Source organism: Malaclemys terrapin, chromosome 5 (assembly GCF_027887155.1).
Source record: "Malaclemys terrapin pileata isolate rMalTer1 chromosome 5, rMalTer1.hap1, whole genome shotgun sequence".
Taxonomy (NCBI): domain Eukaryota; kingdom Metazoa; phylum Chordata; order Testudines; family Emydidae; genus Malaclemys; species Malaclemys terrapin.
This window is the reverse complement of record NC_071509.1, coordinates 124,953,505-124,980,958: the sequence shown is the minus strand read 5'-3', so window position 1 is coordinate 124,980,958 and position 27,454 is coordinate 124,953,505. Positions and strand designations below refer to the sequence as shown.

Sequence of the window (27,454 nt, the reverse complement as noted above, 5' to 3'; positions counted from 1 at the left end):
TTTAACTATGTAATCCCCTATTAAGAATGGAAGCTGTGAGTTTAATCCTTCACTTGTCATGCTGGGCATGTTCCTAGGTGTTTCAGCCAGTTTCCTTGACTGCTATTTAAAATATATATTCAGTGCTGCTTTTGTATACAATAAATTTCCAGAGATTTTCAATGATAATTTACCATTACTTAATGAACATTTTAGCTGACTTGACTACTACAGAGTCATAAGAGACTTGATTGAGACTCTTACATTGTGATGATGGTTTTGTTCTAGTGCTGCTCTTACCAGACAAGTGGGATCACCCATTCTGCTCCATTTTTTTCCAAACACAAGAAAATAACACACACAATACTTAGGGCCAAATGATACCTGCTCTGGAGTGGTGGGAGATAAACCCGAGAGCCCAATTCCACACCTAATAAACTCACACTAGATGCATCTATAATGAGGCCTCTCACACCATCTGAGAGCCCAGTTCTTCCACCCTATTAGTGTTGAGTAGAAGTTTAGAGCTTGACCCTGTAAACACTTCTTCATGTGCCCACTTTAGCCATGCAAGTAGTCCCATTGAAGAAGTCATGTGAGAGTGTTTGCAGAATAAAGGCCTTAGTCTGCAAGTAGTCCCCTGAAGACTCATTAGATAATTAAACAGTAAGCTAGTAACAATTTTAATGATAGTGGGGCTACTGGCCCACTGTAATACAGTTGAAATCAGTGAGGTATTTATGGGAGTAAGTGTCTATTCAAGGGAGAGAGTGGAACAACTGGGCCCAGAGTATGGGGGCTCGAAGAGGGCAAGAGTTGCTTGAAGCACAACATATTTACTTCCTATTTGGGAGGGGGGTTGGAGGAGGGATGGGGTAATCAAAGTGGCTCTGAACAATAAGATACAAAACCAAATGAATTAAAAAATGTAGATGCAAAATTAAAAGTTTCAGTTATAACAAAATATGGCAGCACACAATCTATCTGGGGTTCAAAGTGAGTGATGACCTAACATTGCCCCATGAGTCAGGAAGAAGTGTAGATGTAACTGCAATATAAATGTCAAAGAAAAGAGTCATCGATCTAAGATGAAACTTCTTTCCTGCAGTATGGTTGTATGTTAGTGAAGCCCAATTTTAATGGCTTAACTCAGTGCAGAGCAGCAATCACAATGGAAAGCCAAAGTTAACAGGGTACCATTTCTTTTCTCCAAGACCCACAATTTTTGTTGGCCTGTTGAGTGTCTAGTATTGGCATGACTAAAATCTGTGATGAAAGTGTTCCTCTTTGCAGATAGAGGGTTGCTAAACATCTAAAACAAATTCAAATTTTATTCAAGAAAGTAACATTTACAATACAGTAACATAAGAACAAAGCCGTCAATATTGATTTCTGAAGATGAATCTTTACAACAGGGGTGGGCAAACTTTGTGGCCCGAGGGCCACATCTGGGTATGGAAGTTGTATAGTGGGCCGTGAATGCTCACGAAATTGGGGGTTGGCCTCTGGGGTGGGGCCAGAACTGAGGAGTTCAGGGTAGGGGAGGCGGCTCTGGGCTGGGGTAGGGGGTTGGAGTGCAGGTGAGAGGATGCTCCAGCTGGGGGTGAAGGCTCTGGGATGCAGGAGGAGGCTGGGACCGAGGGGTTCGGAGGGCGGGATGGGGATCAGGGCTGGGGCAGGGGGTTGGGGCGCGGGAAGGGGTGAGGGGTGCAGGCTCTGGGCGGCGCTTACCTCAAGCAGCTACCAGAAGCAGCAGCATGTCCCTCCTCCGGCTCCTACGTGGAGGTGCGGCCAGGTGGCACTGTGTGCTGCCCCATCCGCAGGCGCCACCCCTGCAGCTCCCATTGGCCATGGTTGCCAGCCAATGGGAGCTGTGGGAGCCGCGCAGAGCCACAGCACACTCGGAGCAGGACAAGCCCCCGACTCCACTCCCCGGCTGGAGCACCGGAGCAGGGTAAGCCCCGGACCCCGCTCCCCGGCAGGAGCTGGAGGGCCTGATTAAAACGTCTGAAGGGCTGGATGCGGCCCCCGGGCCGTAGTTTGCCCACCCCTGCTTTACAAAATAGTTGTATAGTACATTAAGGCCAGGTCTACCCTAGACACTTTTGCCACTATAGTACTGTCAGTTAGCAGGGTGATTTTTTTACATTTCTATACAGGTAAAAGCCCTATTGTAGACACATTTATACAGACCAAAAAGGTACTTTTGGCAGTATAGCTTATTTTGCTCAGGGAACTGATATAAACTACACTGGCAATAGCACTTTTTTGCAAGATTAATCTATACTAGGAAGGTTCGCCAGGTTAGCTATACCAACAAATCTTTTCTAGTGTAGATCTGGCTTACGTCCACTAAACAATTAATGTATTTTCTCTTTTCCTTCCCACTTCCTTCATTTTCATAAGTCAATAGTGCTGTAAACCCTATTTAATTCCCAGCCCTGCCGTTCAGGAGACAAATTAATTAGGCTGTTAAAACACCAGTTATATCCTGGCATTACAATTCAGGTTAGCACCTTCAGCAACCAAGTTCTGCCTATAATTATGCTGGCATTTACTCCTGGCAAGTATGGAAAATAATTACTACAAAGCTCCAGTCAAGCTGAAGGCAGAAATAACTTCTCAGATCAAGATCAATTTGATGGAATTAAGCAGGATCCCACCTCCAGTCAGTTATCTTTACCCTCATCACTAGATGACCTCAGAAGAAATAGGAATAAAAAGATAAAAAGACTTAAACAAGGCAACAAAAGGTAATTATTCACCCCAACATGCTTTAAGGAGAAATACGCACTCCTATAAATCTGGATTTATAATTGTTTGCTGGGTAAAATGTGGTAGATTAATACAAATATTTATAGGTGTCCACTAAAAAATTATACAACTTTGAGAAATCACATTACTATGCCCACATCAATTAGCTACCCTAGGGTGAACTGAAAGCAGGTTTTAAGGAAAAAAATAGTGATATCTATATTTAATAAAGCACAATCCTAGAATGTTGGTATATAACAAAACTATTATCTACCTTTCCTTCAGGAAGATATTTGGCTTCATTTTCAGTGAGATAATACCATGGCAAATTGTTATACTGTAATATTTTAAAAGTAGTAGGAGACCTCTCAAGACCATGATGAGGCTGTTTTCCAGCTAGCCTTTTGCTTTTGACTTAACTTATTGGGCTAAATTTTTGGAGGGAGACAAACCTCCCTGTACATTTGCACCAGCTATTTTGCATGCACAATCATTCATACTCACAAGAGACATTACTTTGACACACAAACGCTATACTGAGAAGTCATGAATGACTGTGCATACAAAATTGTGAGAAGAAATATTTGGGTGATGAGCCCTGATGCTGAAGATGTTAATTTTTAACATCTAAATTTAAACAGAGTAGAGGTCAATTTTTATATTTGTGGCTTTTTTAATCTTAAGAATAAAGAAAAATTAAAATGGTAAACACTGTCATTTTTTAAAAAAAGGAGGCCTCATCATGGGGCATACAGTGGTGAAAATAGGTTCATTCTATTTCATTTAGCACTGGGGAAAGACGTAAGGTTGGCAGCTCCGCAGACTACAGTCCTATATTTTTTTCCAAGGACAAGCTCAACAGAGGCAGTGGCAGAAACACTGCCCCGCGTGTGTACCTCAACACTGCTCACATCTGGGGGTGAGGAACCCATTCTTTCCCCATGCCTTTTTAATTTTCAGCGTCACCGCAGAGCCTGCTAATAATGGTGAAAATCACAGTACGATGTTCAGTATGTGCTTCTTGAAATGCGGACCCTATCTAAAATGAACTGAAACAACGTAATCAAATTACATAACAATGTCACATTTTTCAAGCTTGCATTCAAGCATTCAAAATGGCAGCTAGAAGTACACCCACTACCATTTTTAAATGACATTCCTACAACTCTGAGGTATAAAATCCTGAATTGACCACAATAGAATAGAATATTTTGCCGACTCAGTGGCTCAAGAGTTAGTAATGGGATTCAGAGACTTTCTAATCTATGTCACCACTTGAAATCCAAGCCAGGTTCATAGTGACTTACAGGCATAATCATTTAATGGCTATTTGTTGATATATGTGAAATGAGTTGGTGGTTTCAGTTCAGTTCTTAGTGGAGAGTATCCACATCACAAAACCGACTATCCCAAATGACACTATCTTGTTGGCAAGGAGGGCCAGGATTACATGGGAATTCAGAATTAAACTATTTGCTGAGTCTCATTTCCAGAGCTGGTACTTCCTGGTCAGCATTCAGGTGCATTAACAGCTCAGTATGGGGAAGTTGGGAGAAAGGAGTTCAAATTCTGATTAGTTTTCTCACTTTCAAACACTTTCTTTTGACAGTAAACTCCTACATTAAACATGTTCCTGCTCAGAATACTGTAAAGGTGCAGATAAAAGGAAACTAAGCCTAAAAAAAGGTGATAGTGTCAACAAATTGAAACTGTTAGCACCAAGCTTTACTTGCTGGAGTTAAATATATATAATGGGGGAATAAATTGTGACTATTCACAAACATTTTTAAATGCTTTGCCCATGCTCAGGTCTCTACTGTGTTTGCTTCTGCTAATATTCATGTCATTGACTTTTACTAACATAAATGTTCAAGGGAGGCAAATTTCAAAGCTGCTTATCCAAGAATATGTACAAAAATATTTTTTAAAATTCATATTGGAAGTTGTGCACTCAGCAAACCAAAAAGAATAAATCATATGACTTCAGACCATTCACTACCAAACAATACATCTTTAAGAGAGACATCAAATACTCACCTACAATGACTTGAATAACAAATTTGAGAACACTGCAATCTGATTAAGGCTATTCTGCAGCCAGCCATAGAAGCTAACCTCAGACAAACTGTGAATTATTCACTTGGAGCCAGTCTCTCTGCTCTTGTTTGTTAAAATAATTGTTGTCATAATGCTATGTTTACTAGACGGCACTACAGTTTTAATGTGGGTCAAATCTGCATGTAAACAAGTGAAATGTTGATACTTGATAATTATTTGTATTTAGTAGCAGTTACAGGCCCCAACTTCAGAGACTGGGGTCCCACTGTGCTAGGTACTTGTACATGCACATAATAAGAGACAGGCCCTAACCCGAAAAACTTACACTCTAAATAGACAATGCAAACAAAGGATGGGAGAATGGAAGTAGTACAATACCCCATTTTATTTTAGAAACGGGGAACTGAGACAGAGGGACATTAAGTGTCTTGCCTAAGGTCACTCACACAGGAAATCTGTATACCCCAGAATTGAACCCAGTTCTTCTAAGTCACTATGTAGTGCCTCAACAACATTGAAACTATCATCTCAGCCAAGTAGGGATGCTCTAGGAGCTACCTGTTCTGAAAGGATATAACATTGTGCCACTAAGTTAGCCAGTCAGAAGCTCTATCGATCCCTCATTCACATTCAGAATACACGTGCAGATCTGAGGTAAAGTTTGCTAGCTCCGTATGTTGTGGTTTGAGGATCCCTTTTATGACTTAGCACCCGAGTAAGAGCTGAGAGCCTTGCTTCCTTTACAGTGTCATATATGTATCAAAATCTTCATAAAAGACACATTTAAGAACACATTTATTAATTCTATTTGGAAACAGCAGGCTGGCCCCCCTTTTTTTTTTTGGCATGAACTACTAAACTTTAAATCTACAAAATCTTGGAGGAGACAAGTTTTCTAGTCGCCGATGCCAATTCTCAACTATCCAGGGTTCTTTTTACTCAGCAACATCAGGAAAGTACAAGTGCCATTACATGCATCCTGTGACTACACCTCAATGATAATAAAGTTATAGTATTCACTATCACCTTTTGCCAAAATACACCATAAGATAACTACAGTTATTTCCTTTTCTGGGCATAGGGGAAATCAGGGCATCGCGGATAACGTTCTGTGATAACTGTTGGCTAAGGCTGCTTTTAACAATAGAAAGCCCTCTTCTAGTGTTTAAGGGAAAGTGTGGGAACGTACAGTATATTTATAAACACAGACAACAGATTGCACATTTTCCCACTAGCAGAAGTACTGTTCACAAATCAAAGGAGTTTCTCAGCCTGAAGTGTCAAATTTCCTTCTACGCGACATTGCCAGCCAAATATGGCCAAGTAGTTTTATTCTGTATATGATGACTAAGAAGTAACATTTTCAAGTTCTCTAACTAAAGAAATATGTGAAGGGAGAACAAAGTTCTCCTGACCCTAGCTTGGCATGCTGACAGTACAGGAGTAAGTTCTAGCAGAAGAGCCAGGAGAGTTAGAAATCAGACTAGGAGCTGGTCTCCCTTTAAGCTTTCTATACTTCAATAAAAATAAAATGCAATTGTTTTGTTATCAAGAAAAGTTCATTCGCACAGATTCTGATCTCACACTGATTTTATTCCACTATAACCAAATCACTTCTACTAGGAGTTGCAGCGGTCCTCTTGTTGTTGTTTTTTGCTGTGAGCACAGAATCAGACCCCTACTCTAAATGCATAACTATAACTATAACTATATATATATATATAAGTTCTTTAATAAATAAATTAACAGTAATACTACTTAGCTCTTACACTGTATTTTTCATCAGTAGATCTCAAAACACTTTACAAATGGTCATTACTATTAGCCCCATTTTACAGATTGGGAAACCAAGGCACAAAGAGATGAAGTGACTTGCCCCAGGTCACCCAGTAGACCAGCTTCAGAGCCAGGAATAGAACCCATATCTCCTGAGTCTCAGTCCAGTGCTCAACAAACCCTTCTCCTCCCCCCTGACCCCAGGTGTGAAACTAACCAATACAAATTAAAGGGGTAGGAATTTCTACATACTAGCTTGATGTTTTAAATTATGACTAAAACAGAAGGACATCTATTTCTCCACTCGGTACGACCGTACATTTTTGCAGAAGGGATGAGTTTTTGTCCATTGTGCTTATACGTTATGGATGAGTGAATCTAAGACGATGTTAAAAAAAAAAGTGAACAGAGTTCGAGCATAGAAGTTTCTGGTTATCAGGGAATAACGTACAGATTATCAAGGGTGCAAAGTTTGGTTTAAGATCAGGTGGCATAAGGAATACATAATCTGCAATATCCCCAATTGGGGGTAAAAGGTTGATGGGTTAAAGTACAGGCATTGAGATATGAGGGTATGAAGTTCATAGAGCGCTATGTTCGGGTGTGGAGTATAATGAGTGGATATGATGAGGAGGATGGATTGACCCTCATTTGGTGAGATTTAATGTTCAGGGAGTTTATGGTTCCAGTTCATATGATCCAATGGAAAAGGTCACTTGGTCCCTTTCTTGCAGTGGGAGACTGATGTCACTCTGGCTCACGCCTCCTGGTACTGTTGGTGGCCGGTGATGTGCTCAATGTAGATGTCCCTGGACCATCGGATGGTGTCTGAGACCATGAGGCGCCGCATGAGCCGTGCGTAGCGTTGACCGACCCCGCAGGTCCGCAGCACATGCTCGTTGCAGGGGTCCCAGGCGCCCAGAACTCCGACAATCAGGGTGTCCATCTGCACCTCGTAGCCCTTCGCTCTCAGGGTGTCAGCCAGGGGGGCATACCTTTCCAGATTATGAGCTCGGGCTTCACAAAATGCCAAGGTCCTGTTCTCAAAGGAGACCGTGACGTCGACGAGGATGATCTTTTTCTGGGCCTCGTTGGTGACGACCACGTCAGGTCGTAGCTGGCTGTCGGTACCAGGGATGGTGCAGTTCACGGAGATCTCCCTCAGGCGTGGTGCGATGGCTTTCACGAGGCAATTCTGGATGGCGTTGTAGCGCAGCTGCCAGGCTCTGGAGTGAGGTTTGCAGCTGCACAGGATGTGGGGCAGGGTCTCGTTGGAGTAGCCGCACTTCCTGCAACGCTTGTCTCAGTTCCCGAAGCGGACAGCTCCATTGACACTTTCCCTTAAACACTAGAAGAGGGCTTTCTATTGTTAAAAGCAGCCTTAGCCAACAGTTATCACAGAATGTTATCCGCGATGCCCTGATTTCCTCTGATTTTCACAGCATTCAAATAAATACTGGACTATATTGCATCAAATAAACACTGGACTATGTTATCAACTTCTTCTTCTAATAGAAACAACCTCCAAGACCCCAAATATTGGCTAACCACCTAAGCCAACCACTGGTGAGCAGCTACTGACACAAATGGTCCCATTCATTTCACCACAGTTGTGTGTATGCGAAACTGCTCACCAATGGCAGCAAGGGGTTCAGAATCCAGCCCATAAATGAGTGTATGAAAATGAGTAAGTATGTGATGGACCTGAGCCTAGATTATGCACAGCTTTGATTTCTTTAATCAATTTTAACAAATGAATCAATCCCACATGAAATTAGAATCTTCCATTTTAGGTTATTAATTTAAGATTTTCCCCACAGATCTCAGGGCATCTGAGTAGTTACAAAACCAAGTGCCCTACCCCCTTACATTTCCTGGAAAAAATGATATATCAGAAACTCCAGGTGGAGTTTACTTACATTTTCCCCTGCTGTTGGTTTTCCCATGGAAGTGTGCAACAAAGCCCTAACTGTTCAGCAAGGATTCCACGAGGTGAATATCACACCAGGGCATGGTCTGAGCATTTTTGAAAATCGTTTGTGTGGTTTTTATAGATGAATATAAAATACATATTGGAAATTGGTACGTATAATAATCATTGCTTCATAGCAAAAGTCAACTACAATTGCATAAGAAAACAAAAATGAAAAAGAAAAAATATCAATTTAAAAACAGCCTATATTGTTTAGACCATTAGAAGGAATACCATTTACCTTGGGAGACAGTTACTCTTCAATTATATTTACATAAACAGTAATACAACTCAACAGTGCAATAAGTTTTCCCCACATCTTTGTTTCAGATAGTTGACAAAGACTCTACTGTCAAACTTTGCAGAATGATCTGGGCTTCCAACAGTAGCGCCACCAGCTTTTCTGCCGCCCTAGGCGGCGGAAGGTCCCACCCCAAAATGCCACCCGCCACAGAGGCAGCGGAAGGTCCCGCTGCCGAAATACCGCCGCGGTCGCCGCCCCCCAAATTGTAGCGCCCTAGGCGACCACTTAGGTCGCCTAATGGGTTGCGCCAGCCATGGTTGCCAAACCTGAACAAGTTTGACAGACAGCTCCAACAATGGTCTACAAGAACAAATTCTAGTTCTCTCGCTCCAAAGATTAAAAAAAAAACAAAAAAACAGCTTTGTACAGTTATCACTAAGGCTACTCCAATTTGTAATTTGCACTCTATAATTTTGGTCACTTGAACATGGCATCCAGTACATGGCATCTTATACTGCTACAGACCTCACTGTAAGACTTGTTCTGCCTCATCCAATAGGCTTTGTATTACTTCTAACCCAGAGAGAGCTAGGCCAGGGCTAGTCAATTTTTATTCTGGTCAAGGTTCAAATTGCTTGGTCAAGGTACAGTCAAGGTCCAGAAACCAGAGAAAATACTAAAAATATATAACAATATTGATGATAAGTAAATAAAAAGATTTTGGGGTCCGTTCAAAAGCGTCTTGCAGTCCATATTTGGCCCAGTCTGCCTATTGACTACCCCTGAGCTAGGCTCACAAAAATGCTGTCAGGTATCACTTTCTGTCTCAAAAACATCCTGTTCCCAACCCCAGGGGACAGAGAAGTTGAGTATGCCAGGAAGAAGCTTTGCCAGTACCAAAAGCAACAACTCCAGGGCTCAGACAAAAAGTGGGAGGTGGAGAGAAGGCTGCTTTCTACTCATGTCCTGCTACAGAGCTTTTTTGTTGTTGTTGCTGTTACTTCAGCTTTTTAAACATAATGAAGCAATTGTGTGTTCTGAGCACACTATTTCAGAACTAAATGTTCAGGGACACTGATGAGTTCTCTTAAATCTGTAAGATTGCATTACAAAATATTTGGGTTCATGAAGTTTTATCCACTTCAGGAACAATAATATATACTGAAGAGTCTGGAAGCAACAGGACCTACCTTGATGAAGCAGTACTTGAAATTTCAGTTTCTATTTTAGGGGCCAAATCTAGAAATCTTTATTCAGGCAAAACTTTCATTTAAAACAGTAAAATGCAGATAGATTTCAGATTTTAGCATCAGATTATTCCCAGTTTTTCTTTGCGCATGTTTTTAGAATAAGAATGTATGAAGCTCCGTAATGCTTCATGTTTTATTCAGCAAGCAGGCTATGTTTAATTTAACCAGACAAAACAAATATTTCATCATTTTAATTGGAAAATCCCTCACTCAGACACCACTAGAAAAGGACTACCCAACCAGGGGGCTCACAGGCTGCAGGGAGCCCATAAATCTGTTACCGTGGGGGCCCTGCCATTGTATTCAAAGCCATTTTTAAGAGCCAGTATGCTAGGCTGTGTGGGGAGCCCCATAAAACTCTTTAATAGAAACAGTGCACCTCTACTGGGGGAAAAGTTTGAGAAGCCTCGTATGCCAGTAGAATATATAATACAGTTTGCTAACAATGTACAAAAAACAGCTCAAGAAAACAGAATTGTTAGTAGCTCTAAAACAAGTCAAACCGTTTGTGTTTTGCCATATTTGGTAAAAGACTTAAAATTTAAGCAGTCACAACACAAACAAATGACATATCTTGTCAATAGAAGAATTTCTTCCCCCCTTCCATTTCTCCCCCTAGAGCAGAGGAGGCAACATAAGTATAACTTTAAAAGATAACATTATCACTCTCTCGTCTCCTCTGATGCGCCTTTCACTTTTAAAGTATGTATTTTCAAAAGATCTCTTTCGAATACTAAAGAGGCAGTGCTACTGAAAGTGCAACAGGCTGGCAGGCAGCAGCAGGTGTATGGAGCAGTGGCATATAAAGACACATCAGTAAGAGATAGTCTAGGATGAATTTCCCAGGCTGCATGCAAGAGAGACAAAAAAAATCTAATAGGGAAGCACTGACTATCCCTAGGTACTCAACTTCTCAACCCTCTCTTAATAAATTACTCTTGAAGGGAAAAAATCAAATATAATTAGCAATAAGGAAACCCAGACCAGACAATGGATTTGATTACATTTGCCATTCTCTTTTCCATTAATTTCTAATGTAAGCACCTTTTTTTCATAAGCAAAAGCTATCCAACTTTCTACTAACTATTATTATCTACAATGTAGTTAGGGTGACCAGATGTCTCGATTTTATAGGGACAGTCCCGATTTGTGTGTCTTTTTCTTGTATAGGCTCCTATTACCCCCACCCCCACTCCCGATTTTTCACATTTGCTGTCTGGTCACCCTAAATGTAGTAGCATCTACAGTCTCATAGATAATTTCGAAACACGGGGGAAGACATAGTCCCTGGTTCCCAGTATAAATGGGGATGAAACCAATGACCCAACTGTTGATTCCCAGCTTTAATTTGCATGGTTATATAACAAGCAATAAACACAAAGTCAATATTCAGATGAATGACACCTTTTCAATTATAAGTTATGCCATTTTAGTACTATAGGTCATTTTTTATAACTGAAAATAATATCAAACCTGGAGCACTGGAAAGCATATTTTAAAGTCATTTCAGTATCTATTTACAGTAACTATACTTATCCCTACTTTAAAAGACAAGAAATAACATGGTCACTAGGGAATCACCTGGTTCAAAACAAGAAACAATATGAATCCACAAAAGAAGGAAGAAGTTATTACATTCACCTTTCCTTATTGCTTGCTATATGTCAATCCCAATGCACCCTCTAGTTTTCCATCACACAGGAACAAAAACTACCTTTTCACACAGAAACAAAAGTTGTGTTTTTATACAATGGTTAATCACTTCTTTATGACTGAGTAGACCAGGGGTCGGCAACCTTTCAGAAGTAGTGTGCCGAGTCTTCATTTATTCCCTCTAATTTAAGGTTTCACATGCCAGTAATACATTTTAACGTTTTTAGAAGGTCTCTTTCTAGAAGTCTATAATATATAACTAAACTATTGTTGTATGTAAAGTAAATAAGGTTTTTAAAATGTTTAAGAAGCTTAATTTAAAATTAAATTAAAATGCAGAGCCCCCCGGACTGGTGGCCAGGACCCGGGCAGTGTGAGTGCCACTGAAAATCAGCTTGTGTGCCGCCTTCAGCACATGTGCCATAGGTTGCCTACCCCTGGAGTAGACAGTTTATATTTCTAGCAAAGGGAAAAGATTCTTCTAAACAGACCCTTTTCCCTCTGAAAGTCTGCAACTCCACAGCAAAAGTAACTAGTATCCACTACTGCTATAATTCACTGAAAAATCCTACATTAATCCCCACAGAGCCACATTACTCTAAGTCCCAAGTTAACTCTAGCCAGAACTGCAATTTACAAGTTATACTGAAACAATATGAGATTACCCTATTAACGTAGTATATACTGTACTATATTACATTCTAACTCACTAAAGGCCAAATCCTGATCCCACCAAAGTCTAAGGCAAAACATCTTCGACTTGAATGAGGGAAGGATTTCACCCTATAAATGGTTCTGCTTTCTAAGATTATGGGACTTATTGGATACTGTTCATCAAGAAATCGTGCTTGTTGTGGTACTGGAATTAGTAAAAAATCGTCACTATAACTTTATGGTGATGACTGAAAGATGATTGATCTACTGCCTGTAATTTCAGGGGCACAGAGTGAAACTCCCAGGGAGAGAGAACCATTAACATGCAAATGAAGAACACTTGCAATCTGACCAAGATGTAGGCAAGATCAAAGGAGCATTTGAATTTCCTGGTTTGGGGAAAGGAAATTAATAAAATAATCCCAGGTCTCAAAAAGAAGGTGTACGATTATCAGTATTCAGTACAATGGTTACTGTATTGAGACAAGACAGAGATAAATTTGTTTCCTAAAACAGGACACCTGAACAAACGTTCTTTATCCTGACATGAACACAAACTAAGAACTCCTGAGTTTACATGCTAACATACCCTACTTCAAAGACTCCCTTAAAACACATCAGGAGCAGGAAGTCTTGGTGGGGAGGGGAGGGAGTTAGGGTGGTTCTCTGACACCAAGCAGATTTCGTGCCAAGGAACACTGGATTCACAAGCTATGGTGCTGGAAGGACAAAAAGGCTATGAGATAATAACAAACAGTAAGCCAAAGATGTGAACATTATTTTTTTCTTTTATAATTTCTCATTTCTGTAAGAACGGTGCCTTATCTAGCTAAACTCTTATCTAGTGCAAGACAGGACAGATTTTATACCATTTACCATTTTCCTATGACACTCTCATACTCCTCACCAACTGTTTTAATTGTTTAGAGATATTTGGGTCCGATATCATTTTGGTGTACTTCCAGGAAGTCCCTTCTTGGAAAGAAGGAAAATGAACTCATGACCTCTGACAGAAGGGGGACTCAGTCAAAGGACTAAGGACTTGTCTTCACTGCAGAGTTAACTCAAGATCCATCCACACACAGAAACCCTTGTGGTAATTTTAACTCAAGTTGGCCAACCCATCACTGTGTACAGTCTAAAGCTTGAGGTAGCACAACGCATCAGCCGCAAACACAATCACTCTGTACAGGGTACGTGTTATTTTGCAGTGTTGCTGCTCTCACTCGAGCTTGGTTTACTTGAGATGATTTTGCTTGAGGGACGATAACTTAACTCTGCAATGAAAACAAAGCCAAAGGCAAAAACTGTCTGACCCCCAAAGGTATTGCCAAAATGTTTGCTACCATCGTTAAGGTACATAAGGAAATTTGGTGACTGGCAGGAGCATAGAGGACTGAAGCTGACAAATACATAGACTTAGCAACAAGCTACCATGAAAATTATTCATATCCCTATTGTGGCCAAGTTAACAATGCTGTGGGAACTGTAACTCCACATATGCACTCACTGCTGTCATGTAGAATAGTGCATGCTTGCACAGATAATCAGATGTTAAATTACATCAACACTGCTAATCTTTGAAAACAGAATATTAATAAGATGAAGAGGTTTAAAACATTTGTATATTACAATTAGTGGCTCAAATTCAGTGGTGACAAATAGAGGTGTACGTCAGACACTAGGAAAAGGGGTTCTTTAGCGGGTTTACAGATAATAGTGTAACTTAACCAATTTGGAATTCTGTATGGAATTAGCCCTCATCTAAGCAGCGTGCCCACTTATATCAGGGTTGAATTAGCTCTGGGAGCATTGCTCATCATGAGGTTTAAGTTGAGGGAGGAGGAAGGATGCCTATTTTATATTCTATGATCTTCTGTAAACTTCTACATCCCTCTCTTCCACACCTACAAGTTGTACTTATGTTATACATTCAGGTACAGTAACTCCTCGCTTAACATTGTAGTTATGTTCCTGAAAAATGCAACTTTAAGCAAAATGATGTTAAGCTAATCCAATTTCCCCATAAGAATTAATGTAAATGGGGGGCTTAGGTTCCAGGAAAAAAAAATTCACCAGACAAAAGACTATATTATATATATGTATACACAGTATAAGTTTTAAACAAACAATTTAATACTGTACACAGCAATGATGATTGTGAAGCTTGGTTGAGGTGGTGGAGTTAGAGGATGGAAGAGGTGGGATATTTCCCAGGAAATGCCTTACTGCTAAATGATGAACTAGAACTCAGCTGAGCCCTGGAGGATTAACCCATTGTTGTTAATGTAGCCTCACATTCTACAAGGCACCAGGAATGGAGGGAAGGGAGACAGCATGGCAGACAGAGAGAGGAATAGCTCAGTGGTTTGAGCATTGGCCTACTAAACCCAGGGTTGTGAGTTCAATCCTTGAGGGGGCCATTTAGGGATTTGGGGATTTCTGTTGGGGATTGGCCCTGCTTTGAGCAGGGGTTTGGACTAGATGACCTCCTAAATTCCCTTCCAACCCTGATATTCTTCGAGAGAGAGATGCGCATTGCCCCTTTAAATACGCTGAACCACTCTAAGTACATTGCCTTTTTAAATATATCAGGAAGTTGAGACAGCAGCTGCTGCCAGCATGCTACCTCTGTCTTGAGCCCTGTCGTGTCCCCCCACCACCACCATCGCCGCTCTCTGGAGATGAGGTAAGCAAGGGGCAGGAGCAGGGGGGAGGGAGACACCCTGACATTAGCCTCCCTCTCTCCCCTCGTCTGCACAGAAAGCAGGAGACTCCCAGGAGCAGCTCCAAGGCAAAGGGCAGGAGCAGCACATGGCAGTGGGGAGAGGGACAGCTGAACTGCCAGCAACTGATAACCTGCCGGGCGGCTGCTGCACAGGGAACTTAAGGGAGCGGGGAGTTGATAGGGGGGCTGCTGGTCCACCCTGGTTCCAAGCCCCCACCAGCTAGCTGCAATGGGCTGCTCTTCCTGCAAGCAGTGGACAAAGCAGGCAGCTGCCAAACAACGTTATAAGGGAGCATTGCACAACTTTAAATGAGCATGTTCTCTAATTGATCAGCAACATAACAACAAAACAACGTTAACCGGGATGACTTTAAGTGAGGAGTTACTGTACAACTTTGCCACCTAATTTATGACCAGTCTGCAATCAATATACTATTTATCAGCACACCACTGTTTAATCACCACTGGATTTGGACTTTGGTATTGAGAACAGATCATATTGTGGGGGGGAGAAAACTTGGTTTCACTAACTAACATTCATAGTTGCTGCTTAACATCTGGATGAATGCCTGTTTAAAAAAATATAGCCATATTATAGCCTCTAGTAATGCTGCATGTTGCTAATGTTTAATTTTTAGTCCCATAAAGTTACTTGGCATTGCTGAAACCAGGTCAAATGATTCACCTGGTTAGAATCTTAAAATCTCTGGTTATAACCTGTTTAGGAAGGATTGCGTGGTTAAAAGAGGCTGGGGGTGGCGCTCTTCATTAAAGACACCTTTACCTGCTTGAGTTATCAGTAACTCTGAACCACAGAATCTTGTGTCTATGTATCTATGGAACAATGTACTAACTAACAAAGCTGAGGAGGTGGTACTGGTGGGGATCTGCAGAAGACCACCAAATCAAAACAGAGAACAGTTTGAATTACTTCTTACGCACCTACCTGTAATGTGTGGGAAAAAAATGTATCCATTTGAGAGGCTTCAATGTGGGTAATTACAAGTCATTTACCCTGACAGCTCTCTCAGACAAAATCATGGAAAAGCCAATAAGGGATTCAATTAATAAAGAAATTAAAGAATCGAAATATAATTAATGCCAGTCAACATGGTGGTATGGAAAATAGGTCTTGTCAAGCAAACCTGATGTCATTCTATTACGAGCTTACAAGTTTGGATGACAAAGATAACTGCATAGATGTAATGCACTTTTGTAAGGTGCTTGATTTAGTACCTCATGACATTCTGATTAAAAATAGCACTAGACAATATCAATAACGCACACATTAAATGGATTAAGAACTGGCTAAGTGACAGATGTCAAGAAGTAGTTATCAGGGAGGAATTATTACCAAATGCTGGTGTTTCTCGTGGAGCTCCACAGAGTTCGATATCAGGCTCAATGCTAATTAACATTTTCATTAATCGTCTGGAAGTAAATATAAAATCACTGCTGATAATATTTGTGAATGACACAAAGATTGGAGGAGTGGTAAGTAATGAGGAGAACAGGACAGTCATACAGAGCAATCCAGACTGAATGGGTCCAGCTTACCAAACTAACAATGCAGCCAAATGAAAAGTTAGACATTTAAGAGACAAGGCATTCAGCCATATATACAGAACTGGGGACTGTATCCTGGTAAGCAGTGACCCTGAAAAAGATGAAGGGGTCATAACAGACAAGCAACTCCATATGAGCTCCCAATGCAATGCTGTAACTAAAAGGGCTAACACAATTCTTGGGTAAATAAACTGAAGAGTAGGATTAAGAAGGTGATTAAGGAGACCTCTGTCTATGCCCATGGTGAGACTTATTTCAGAACTCTGCATTCAGTTCTGGTGTCCATGTTTTAAAAAATATGTTGAAAAAGTAGCAAGGGTGCAGAAAAGAAAAGTACCACAAAAAAAGATTTGAGGGCTGGAGAAAATACTTTACAGGGAGAGACTGAAAGACGTCAATCTGTTTAGTTTAGCAAAAAGACAAATTAGAGTTGACTTGATTACACAATGTATGTACCTTCATATGGAGAAGACAGCAGGTATTAAAAGGTTCTTTAATTAGGTGAGATAAAAATAAGATCACTTGGCTGGAAGCTGAAGCCAGGAAAATGAGAGAAAAGGCACTTTTTTCTTTTTTCAACAGTGAGGGTGACAAACGACTGGAACAAACTACAAAGGCAAGTGGTGGATTCTCCATCTCTTAACGTCTTCAAAGACTGGGTACCTTTCTGAAATACATGCTAAAGCTAAATACAAGTTATGCTTTAGCCAAACACAAGTTACTAGGCTCAATACTGGAGTAACTGGGTGATATTTAAAGGCCTAGGATATTCATGAGGTGAGACTATATCTCATTAGATCCCTTCTGCCCTGAAGTTCTACGAATCTATAAAAGATGATGTAAAATAAACTGTTATAAGTTGAAGGCATTGGGATTCAATGCTGATAGCAGCATATTCACCTTTATACAAAAATGTTAATAAAAAGTAAAAAGAGGTAGAGAAAAATAAAAGCAAACAATCGTTCACCTTCCCATATTAAATTATCTCGAACTGTTGCGGACGGGTTGAATTGCTGTTTTCATCCTATCAGTAACAAAGTATAATATTATGTACAGTACAACATGAAACCGATAAAATTATCTTTCTTAAATGAGTTAGCACTGGTACTGATCGCCTGATATAAAGCCAGAGAACAACAACAACAAACAAACAAACAAACCTTGAGACACTAAAAAATTTATTAAAGAAAAACTAAAATAAGTGCAATTGTTCTTAGGCAAGACATAGTGTAATCATACGTTAAACAAGTGCCGTATGTCCCAAGTAAATTGGATCACTTTTGCAAGTGATTTAACTGTGGAAGTAAAGTTAACTTATCTCCTGATGTACTCAATGGTTGGGAATACAGCTAGGAAAGGAGTATCACGGAAGACTGGGTTAGAGGATAAGGAAGAAGACTCAAGCGGAGAAGGTCACCAAAAAGAGAAGGAAGGCCAGTTAGCAGGATGTACTGGGAGGAATGTCAGCACTGGGAAGAGACTGTTCAGAAACAGATCCCACAAGGTTTTATGAACAGCAGCATAGGGAATGAATCATGGGAATGGTTTGAGAGGGAAAGGGAAAGCATCAGGAACAGAACTGTTTTTCCCCACCTGAACTAATGAACATGGGTTCACAGGCCATGAAGATTGAGAAGGGTTGCATTCAAATGAATTGGCTCCCCAACCTCCAAAAATAAATAAAAAAACATTCTAACCTTATCACAAATCCATAGGTTTGTTGCGATAGCATTGCCTACTGTGTATGATTACGTATGTCCATATACAGGTATGTCTACACAGCAAAAGCTGGGCACAGGCTAGCCTACCTGAGCTAACTTGAATCCAGCCACTGCAGGTAACAATAGCAGTAATGACAGCACAGCCCAGGCTTCAGAGTGGGCTAGTGAGTGAAGTATGTTCCCAGGATGCATGCCAGGCTTGTTGAAGCCTGTGCTTTGCTTCCTTCACTATTGTTACCCACACTAGGTGGAATCAATCTAGCTCAGGTAGGCTAGCCTGTGCCCAGCTTTTGCTGTATAGAATAAGTACTCCTGTCAGCCACTATCCGAACAGAGCAGATCTCTCTGTTGCACTGCTTCCACAGGATTACCGCCTGCACCAGGAGTTGGACATTTTTCTCTCTCACGCAATAGCGAAATATATTCCAGTGTAAGACTAATACACTTTACACTACCTGATGGCATTAATAACACATGGGTGCTGCCAAAAATACTGGGTATGCTGCAGTGTTGCTGATGGTGCATTTTGCATGGGACCAATGCCTTGCAAAATAAATCTTTTCTATTTCATGTGGTGCACACATAGAATATATTACTCCCAGAGATACAGACACACAAAACAGGAATCAGAGAACTCTTTATGGAAATAAAATAAACCCAGATATCACGCCATGTGCTATAACAGGGCTGAAAAAAAAAAAAACATGTTTGCCCCAAAGTGTTTTTCTTTTAAGGAAACATGTCATTTCCTTGGGTGATCCGCCACTGCCTCCATCCACCTTCCAGGTTATCTAGTATGAGCATGATTTTTGCTGGGCACTCAACACATTGCCTTTGCTTCCTGATCCAAACCGTAGTGTTGTCTTTCAGATAAGACGTAAACCCAAGGACTTTGACCACGTGTGGCCATTAAATATACCGTAGCACATTTCACAAGAGAAGGGGTGCTAGGCCCAATGCTTTGGCCAGGTTTCTGCATACCTATCTTCTAGACTTTAAATTGAATAAACTATTCTTCTTCACTTCCTGCTATTATTGTTTTAAAGAGATTCCCATGCAAGTCTTTGGGTCTGTTCATAAAAAAATATCAATGAATTTGTTTCTTAATAAGCAAACTTCAAAGATTCTTGTATGAAGAGTCCCAAAAGTGTGCATAGGGTCTTGTAGCAATAAATTCAAGCCATGAATGATCACAGCACTTCGGCCACGACCAATATCACGGCGATGTACCCAGCAGGTAAATATTGCCTTGCCAGGGGAGGATCAACCTGATCAAGGGCCAATGGCAAATCAACAGTGCACCAAACACGTCAATATAATTTTTATAGCTCTATAAAGAATGCAGAACAAGTCTGAACTACATAGAAAACTAGTCTGGATCCCTGACGGTGCAGGGTTGTCTGATCTCAGCAACATGCCCACTGATAGCATACACCTTAGCTACGAGAAGCCCACAGATTCCAATCCATATTAGTAAAAGTACTGTGTCCCATGCCCCACAACCCCATCCCTGAAAAAGATGCTCTTAGACAGAACCATCCTTTGGGTCATCCAGCATGCTTTGTATTGTGTCAATCTACTTACATTGTAAACCGGTAGAAGCAACACTTGGTTTTACCAAACTTAACTTTTGGGTCAGATTCGACCTGACACTGTATCTTTAAAGCAGTGTATGCATAGTAAATCATGTCACTAGTAAATAATCTGTACAGAGTGTGTCTATTTCAAAATACCATTTGATTTTGCACTTTTAGGGTAAGTTTAACTCACATTAAACAGCAGATGTATAGAATTTATATATGTTCACAGATATTAATGTTCTCCCTTACTAGTTTCCAAAACTAAGAAGGTAGTTTTATCACATACTATGAAAAGAATATTACATAATTCAGTAAATTTGTTGAAAAATCTGGATTATTTCATCCTATTACTGTGTTCTCATGTTTCAGCAAGATACAAAGAATTAATTTTTACCTCTATCTTTTGAATGAAATATGTTTGAGAAGAATTCTGTAGCAGATGAAGGATCTCCCAGTTTATAATTCATACTGTTTTATATAGATGAATATATGTTCCTCCTGCTGTGAGCATACCCATATATGTTGACTTAGCAAAACTTATCACTTTACATGCATGAATTATGAGGTTTGCAACAATATAATTGGCTCCCACTGCAAAAGCTGCCACATTTGGTGAAATATGAAGGCAGGTGGTTTTTATATAAAAACAAAATATTATGGAACACTTAAAACAATGAAAAAACTACAAATATTTCAAATTAAAAATCAGAAGTGTCCAAAGCCCATTTACATGCAACAGAACAGTCACCAATGACATTTTTTCCCATTATTTGATATTATGTATTTTGGTTTTGTGAAAAGCGAAGTACATAAAATTCTGAATAACCTAGACTCAGTTCCCAAGTAGAAACAATACAATCCTTTCATTATTCATTATATAAAATAATGTATTTCACAGCTCTCTTCTATGACTGGTGTCCTCAAGTAGAAAGTTAAGTCTATGAAAAAAATACAGTCTGTGAGTACTTGTACAAACTGTTGTCTGTTTACCTGCAAATGATAAAAATATTAACAGCTTTTACAGTCCAAAGCTAATATAAACATTTATGACCCAATCCCACAAGGTGCTAACTGATTTAAAGTCCATGGACTTCAAGGGGATTTGCGGTGCTTAGTGCCTCACAAGAGGTGCTCAACATTTGGCAGGCTTGGACCCCTATAAGCATATGCTTGGATTTTTTCTTTAATACATTTCCATCTGGATTAAATACAACAGCAGCGGCACACAGAAAACAAGATTAAATGTGTTTAATTTCAAGTAATGCAATACATTTAATTTAAGGCTTATGGGCCAAATCACGGTGGTCTTCTGTGTTTGAATAAGGAGGTGGGGAAGGGAAAAAAGAGACTCTTCCCCAGCACAACCATGCTGCAAAGTCCAGGGGAATGTGAAGGCTGGCATTAGGAAAGCACCAACTCTCTCTGTCTGACACTACATTACATTACCTCCGCTCCTAGCTACACAGTATGCTCAAGAATCACCTGACTTTTTACGTCACATTTTACAACAATCAAAATGTTTGCCTCTTTAATACTCCTCCCCACCCCGCCTCCACCAAGCCAACAGGCCTCAATTCCCACGAAAACCTTTACTAAAAAACACTCACTAGATATTTTGCTGTATGTATGCCACTATTTTTGTTAACATGCTCACACTCAATGTAAGTAAAAAGATGGATGAAGACTAAAATCTCAAAACCAACAGGGGAGGGGGAAGCTCTTTTACCTCACTCATTGGTTTAGCCTCTTAGTTATTCCTATCACTAGGAATAAAATAATGCCCTCAAATCTTGGAATGTTAATTTTTCCATTAGAACGGGCTATCTTATTGAGATGTCCAGCATTTGTGTGTTCAGCTGCAGGTGCCCTTTAAATGATCCCTTTATTAAATGGCTGAATTTTTCAAACATGACTACCCACCTTATAGGAATGAATGTCTTGCCTCTGTTACAGCATTTGTTACAGCCTGAGGGCCCCTTGGGAAACTAAAGAAAATGTCCCTGATACCAGAGGTCACAGTAGTACTACAGTTGACATCTTTCACCTCACATGTCAAATGCTCCAATAAGCAACACACTTCCCAATTAAATAACTACTGACAAAAAGATCTGAAGTTATCTGTAGGCCTCCGTGTAACTGATTACATGGTAGTATAAGCAAGTGGGTCACTCAGAGGTCAAATTCTAACTTACATTCCTTTACTAATTAAAATAAAAAACTATACAGAATTTGTGGATAGAAACTGATAACTAAAGCCTTTATCAAACGTTTCTTCTGAATCATTCTCTTAGCTCAAAGTGAATGATTTTCCTAAGTCCAGGGTAACACTGATTTATGTGTTACTGAGTTATCAACTAGTGAAAAACATTCATTTTCCATGTGTGTCGACCAGAAATTTTGTAATTGGACAAGTTCCCACACGAGATAATTTTAAATTAGGCTTGTTTGTTAGATCTCATTGGGTACAGCTACACTGCAAAAAAAACACCTGTGACAGTGAGTCTCAGAAACTCTGGCTCACGCTATAGCATTGAAAATGGCAGTGTAGACACTCTCATTCAGGCTGGAGCTCAAGCACTGAAACCCAGGAGAAAGGTGGGCTTAGAACCTAAGCTCCATTCTGAGCAAGAACATCCACGCAGTTATTTTTAGCTCTGTAGCATGAACCTGAGTCTATAGACTTGGGCTCTGAGATTCACAGCCATGGGAATTTTATTTTTTATATATTTTTTTGCAGTGTAGATGTATTCATGGAGACTTAAAAATCAAGTGAAATTTAAGGAAAATCAGTCCACGTGTTTTTAACATTACCAGGGTTTAAACTGAGAAATTTTCTGACAGCTGTGGCCGAATTCTCTCACTCTCTCTGTGGGGATTCTGTAAGTTAACCCCAAAAAAGTGTCGAAGTCAGCTTAAGGAGGCAGTCCCATCTGGGACCTTGAGCAGGGTCTGGTTTTCTCCCATGAGTAGATAGACAGCAGTTTGTTGCTATACTGAGATAGGAAGTTCCTGAGAAAATGAAAGAGCTACCCTGTTTTGGGTTTGCTTTGCTTTGGTCTGTATATTTGTGCTTCTTAAGTTTAATGATTGTAATGCTACATGGAAGGAATGCCTCTACACACAGTACCACTTTATATTATTTCAGTTAAACTAGAGCTACTGAAATAAACTGAAAAATCCAGAGTGAGTTTGTGTTTGTTTAAACTGTAAACTATTTCTTCAGCCATTCAAAATCTGATCTGGCCAGAGTTTGTATTTCTTTCAAGGTGGACAAAGACAGCAGGCTAGTCATCTGTTTATAAAGTCAGTTTCTACTCAATTTCACTTTCAATTTCTCATGCACTAGCACAATGCGGCAATGTTTGCAAGGTGAAAACTGCAGATAGATGAAAATCTAAAAATATATCCAGGCCAATATGAATACATTTTGTGTGCAAGATTTATGAGATACTGACATATGTTGGGCCATGCAAGAATGAGACCATATTTTTACAGCAATACTAATGTTTTAGAAGTATGTTTCAGACGAAGACTTTTGGGAATGGGCACAAGCAGGAAAAGCCAAGCCAAGACAAAGTGAAACACAAGGGCTAGTTTGGGGGTGGGAAGACAATTGGGTCCTTCAGTATAATGGGGGGACTTTCCCCTTTGGTGGGTAAACTGCTGGCCAGTCAGAAAAGCCCTATCTAATAGTGTTTCAGGGTAAATCAAGGTTTGAAAACCTTATGTTTAGAAACAAGACCCCAGTCCAGTGAAGTTAAGGACAAACAAAAAGTTACTGTTCCAGTCTTATTACAATAAATTTCTGATCTTCTCAATAAAGTGCCTTTGTGCCTCTACATTTCTCCCAAGCTTCCAGTCCGTTCAGAATCCAGCATGTAACTTGTATATACTGATACCAAGGAGCCAGAACTGAGACAGACATTGTAAATATTTTCTATGAAAATGTTATCTTGCAATTTCCTAATACATCACCACCTTCCCCAGTAAAAGCCAGTATCTGTAATGACAGACATGACAATGACATACATGAATGTGTGTCAATGCCTCATACAGCAACGGTACACTAGGACTGGGATATTGAGGGTCTGTGCCTTTCCAGTCTCAGCTTTCCAGACAGTCAGCTAGCTGGGACCAGCCTAAGGTTCAGAATAAAGCAGACCTCTTGGAAACACCTTCTGCACTGAGTGATCATTGAACACAAGGACTACTATTCTCCCTCTTTCACCCTGATCAGAAGCACGTTACTACCTCAAAATATTTGCTAGCTGTCTCCACAATGATACCTATTGACCCTATTATGAAAGTGGCTCTTGAACACCAGGCAAAAGCCTGAAGCTGAGGATGGGAGTGGCACTAGACCAATACCAAGAAGACAACTGAAGTTTCACCTATTGGAAGGTATCTTACACAACGCATAAGCTGGAATAAAGAAAGAACTACAATCACCAACAGAATTAAATGGTTCGTTAGGTCAAATTTAGATAAACCTGGGGAAAACATTTTTAAAATGAAAGGTACATTCAATAAAGATATGGCTTTTTATGGTTAAGTCAACAGAAATTATAGATGGATATTTGCATGTTATTAAGGGATGATTTTATTTTCCTGGTCCATAATACTCCTACGTACCTAATTTACATGGATTTGGTCTCCTCAACACGAATGAATGGCACTTCATAAAAGTCGGCTTTAAATAGCAGCTTAAAATGTGTGGCCTATTAACAACCACTAAAATTGGTTTATTATTACTTCTCCCCTCCCAGAAAAGTGAACAAAGGAACTTAACATTTCATTAAATTTAATATTTCTTTTCCTGATAAATACTTCAGAGCTATAACATAGTCAAAACTGTGGCTGTTGAAAATATTAATATTAAAATGTGGACATACAGGACCCAGTTAGGGATGAAAATACATCCAGCTTTCATGCCACTTGGCTCAACCCCACGGAAGCTGATTTTTTTTAGGTTTCCCCAATGCAGAATCTGCAAGTATTTTTTCATGAATCATCCCTTAAATTATATTTCCATATTTTAAACAAGTATCACATATGTAACTGTGATTTTAAGAACTGCTGTACTGCAATAATGCATCTCTTTGGGTACATTTATTGTACCCACTGCTATTAGTTTAAGTACCATACCTGAGAAGAAATAATAAACCCGTCTGCGGTGAATGTGAATCAGTTATTTTGGCAACAGAGTAGTCTGTTTAGTAATGAAAACAGAGGTTGTCCCTGGAGAAAGATTTGAGGGGTGGGGGGCAAAGAGGGAGAAGTTCTGACAAGCACTGGCTACAGGAGAAACACACACTTCTTTAGGTAATTTTTCAAGAGGAATTCAGAAGTGTCATGGAGCTAAAATGGAAAACTATTTTTTTTCCACCAAAGAAATCCTACTGGTATCTCCATTTAGGGTTTCTTTTTGATTTTTTTAAGTGAACAGAGGAATTCCAAAACCCTGGAAATGGATTATTTATTTTTCAATTATGCTTTTTTCCTAGCATTCCATTGCATACACGTGGAGGGTGGTTTTTAGATTACGGGGAAAACAAATGAAGCAAATATACTTTCCTTGAAATGTAGTCCAGAAGTGCTCGGTATTAAGCTGCAGAGGAAAAGCAAATTCAATTCTGCAGCAGACTATGAGGCCATACAATAGGTTTCTCAAGCTCTCAAAGGTTTCATACAATTCCTGACAACCTCCCATTTCTGCAAGAACCCAATTAGTTATTTTTTAATACTGTCTACCCAAATATTCATGCAAACTCCATTCTGTCTTAACAAGTTTGCAAACCATACAGTAATAGCAATTTTGCTTTAGCTATTATCTCACTCTCATTTCATTTCTGAGAAGAAAGTGACTGTTCTATACTCTGGTTAGTGTTTCTTAGAACAGGGGTCTGCTCACTGCATTGTTAGCAACTATTGACTCATGGCAGGTGATATTACTAAAGTCTTATCTACAGCTGCCTTTCAAACTAACAAGGAAAGAGCACCTATTTTTAAAAAAACAACAACTGAAAATGGGAACTTGCACATTTACAACATGTCACTGTTTATTTCTTATGCTCAATAAAAAGGGTCAAGTTTACCACCACACAGATTAAAAATCAATGACATTTCATGATGCATTTCAACCTTAAATAAGCATGGGAGCAAATAAATAAATAAATAAATAAATAAATAAATAAATTCACATCTCCCAGGCAGTATGGGTTACCAAGTCATTTATCAAAGTTAATAGCAAACATCAGTTGTTCTGGGAAATCCTGTTGAACAAACACAATTGCACACAAAATAGAGCATCATTTTCCATATCATTAAATTGATTATCTTTTAGCTGAAAATTTTCCCTAACTTCACTCCCAAAGGCCCGGATAGCACACATGCAACATAAGCCGAAGCTTCGGCACGGTTCATTATAATCATAATTGGACACTTTTGGGTTATACAACTGAGGGAATTACAGAAATGATCCAACCATATGCCTGGGTACAAAACTCAATGGCTCCACCTCAGTCCAGCCCTAAAACCAACACATGCTGCAGGGGAAACTCTGTGTGTTCCTGGTGCTCTGGTACGTAAGGGAAGGCCTCAGCCTTCAGTTCCACCTGCACGCGGGCTGCTGTGCTGTTCACTCGCTGCCCCTCCTCGTCTGTAAAAGCAAGAGGGCTCCAGCTCAGGGCTCCCTATACCCCCTTCATCTTAAAAGAACGGTGACTCAAAGACAGGAAACAGCAGTGGCTCCAGCTCCCTCATTCTCCCTCCCATTCTGAAAATCAACTATCGTCACCAGTCCTCACTTCCCCTCCTGTTAAAGGAGCATGGACCGTCGGCTGCTAAGCTCCCTGCCTTCTTTATCCCTGAAGGGGTAGATGACCACTGGTTTGACTAAAACCTACCAGTATAGCGGAGCAGTCCCTCCAAAGTAGGACAATGCTGCGCTACTTGGTCTTTCTGAAGGCCAATCTTACAGTTGCTCCTTGTGGGCTGACTCTTGTACCCTTACAGAGCCCCACTGCAGTCAATGGGGTTCCTCATGGATAGGGCCCTACCAAATGCACGGCCAAGAAAAACATGTCACAGACCGTGAAATCTGGTCTCCCCCCATGAAATCTGGTCTTTTGTGTGCTTTTACCCTATACTATGTATGATCTGGAGAAAGGGGTAAAAAGTGAGGTGGCAAAGTTTGCAGATGATACTAAACTGCTCATGATAGTTAAGACCAAAGCAGACTGTGAAGAACTTCAAAAAGATCTCACAAAACTAAGTGATTGGGCAATAAAAATGGCAAATGAAATTTAATGTGGATAAATGTAAAGTAACACACATTGGGAAAAATAACCCCAACTATACATACAATATGATGGGGGCTAATTTAGCTACAACTATTCAGGAAAAAGATCTTGGAGGTATCGTGGATAGTTCTCTGAAGACGTCCACGTAGTGTGCAGAGGCAGTCAAAAAAACAAACAGGATGTTCGGAATCATTAAAAAGGGGATAGAGACTAAGACG

The 27,454-nt window shown here is 40.0% G+C and overlaps 1 protein-coding gene across 6 annotated transcripts in view; it reads right to left on the bottom strand.

The window, feature by feature from the left end:
- The window catches only part of BMPR1B (bone morphogenetic protein receptor type 1B), a 344,071-nt gene that overhangs the window by 215,976 nt on the left and 100,641 nt on the right, over positions 1 to 27,454 (bottom strand). The window lies entirely within an intron of this gene.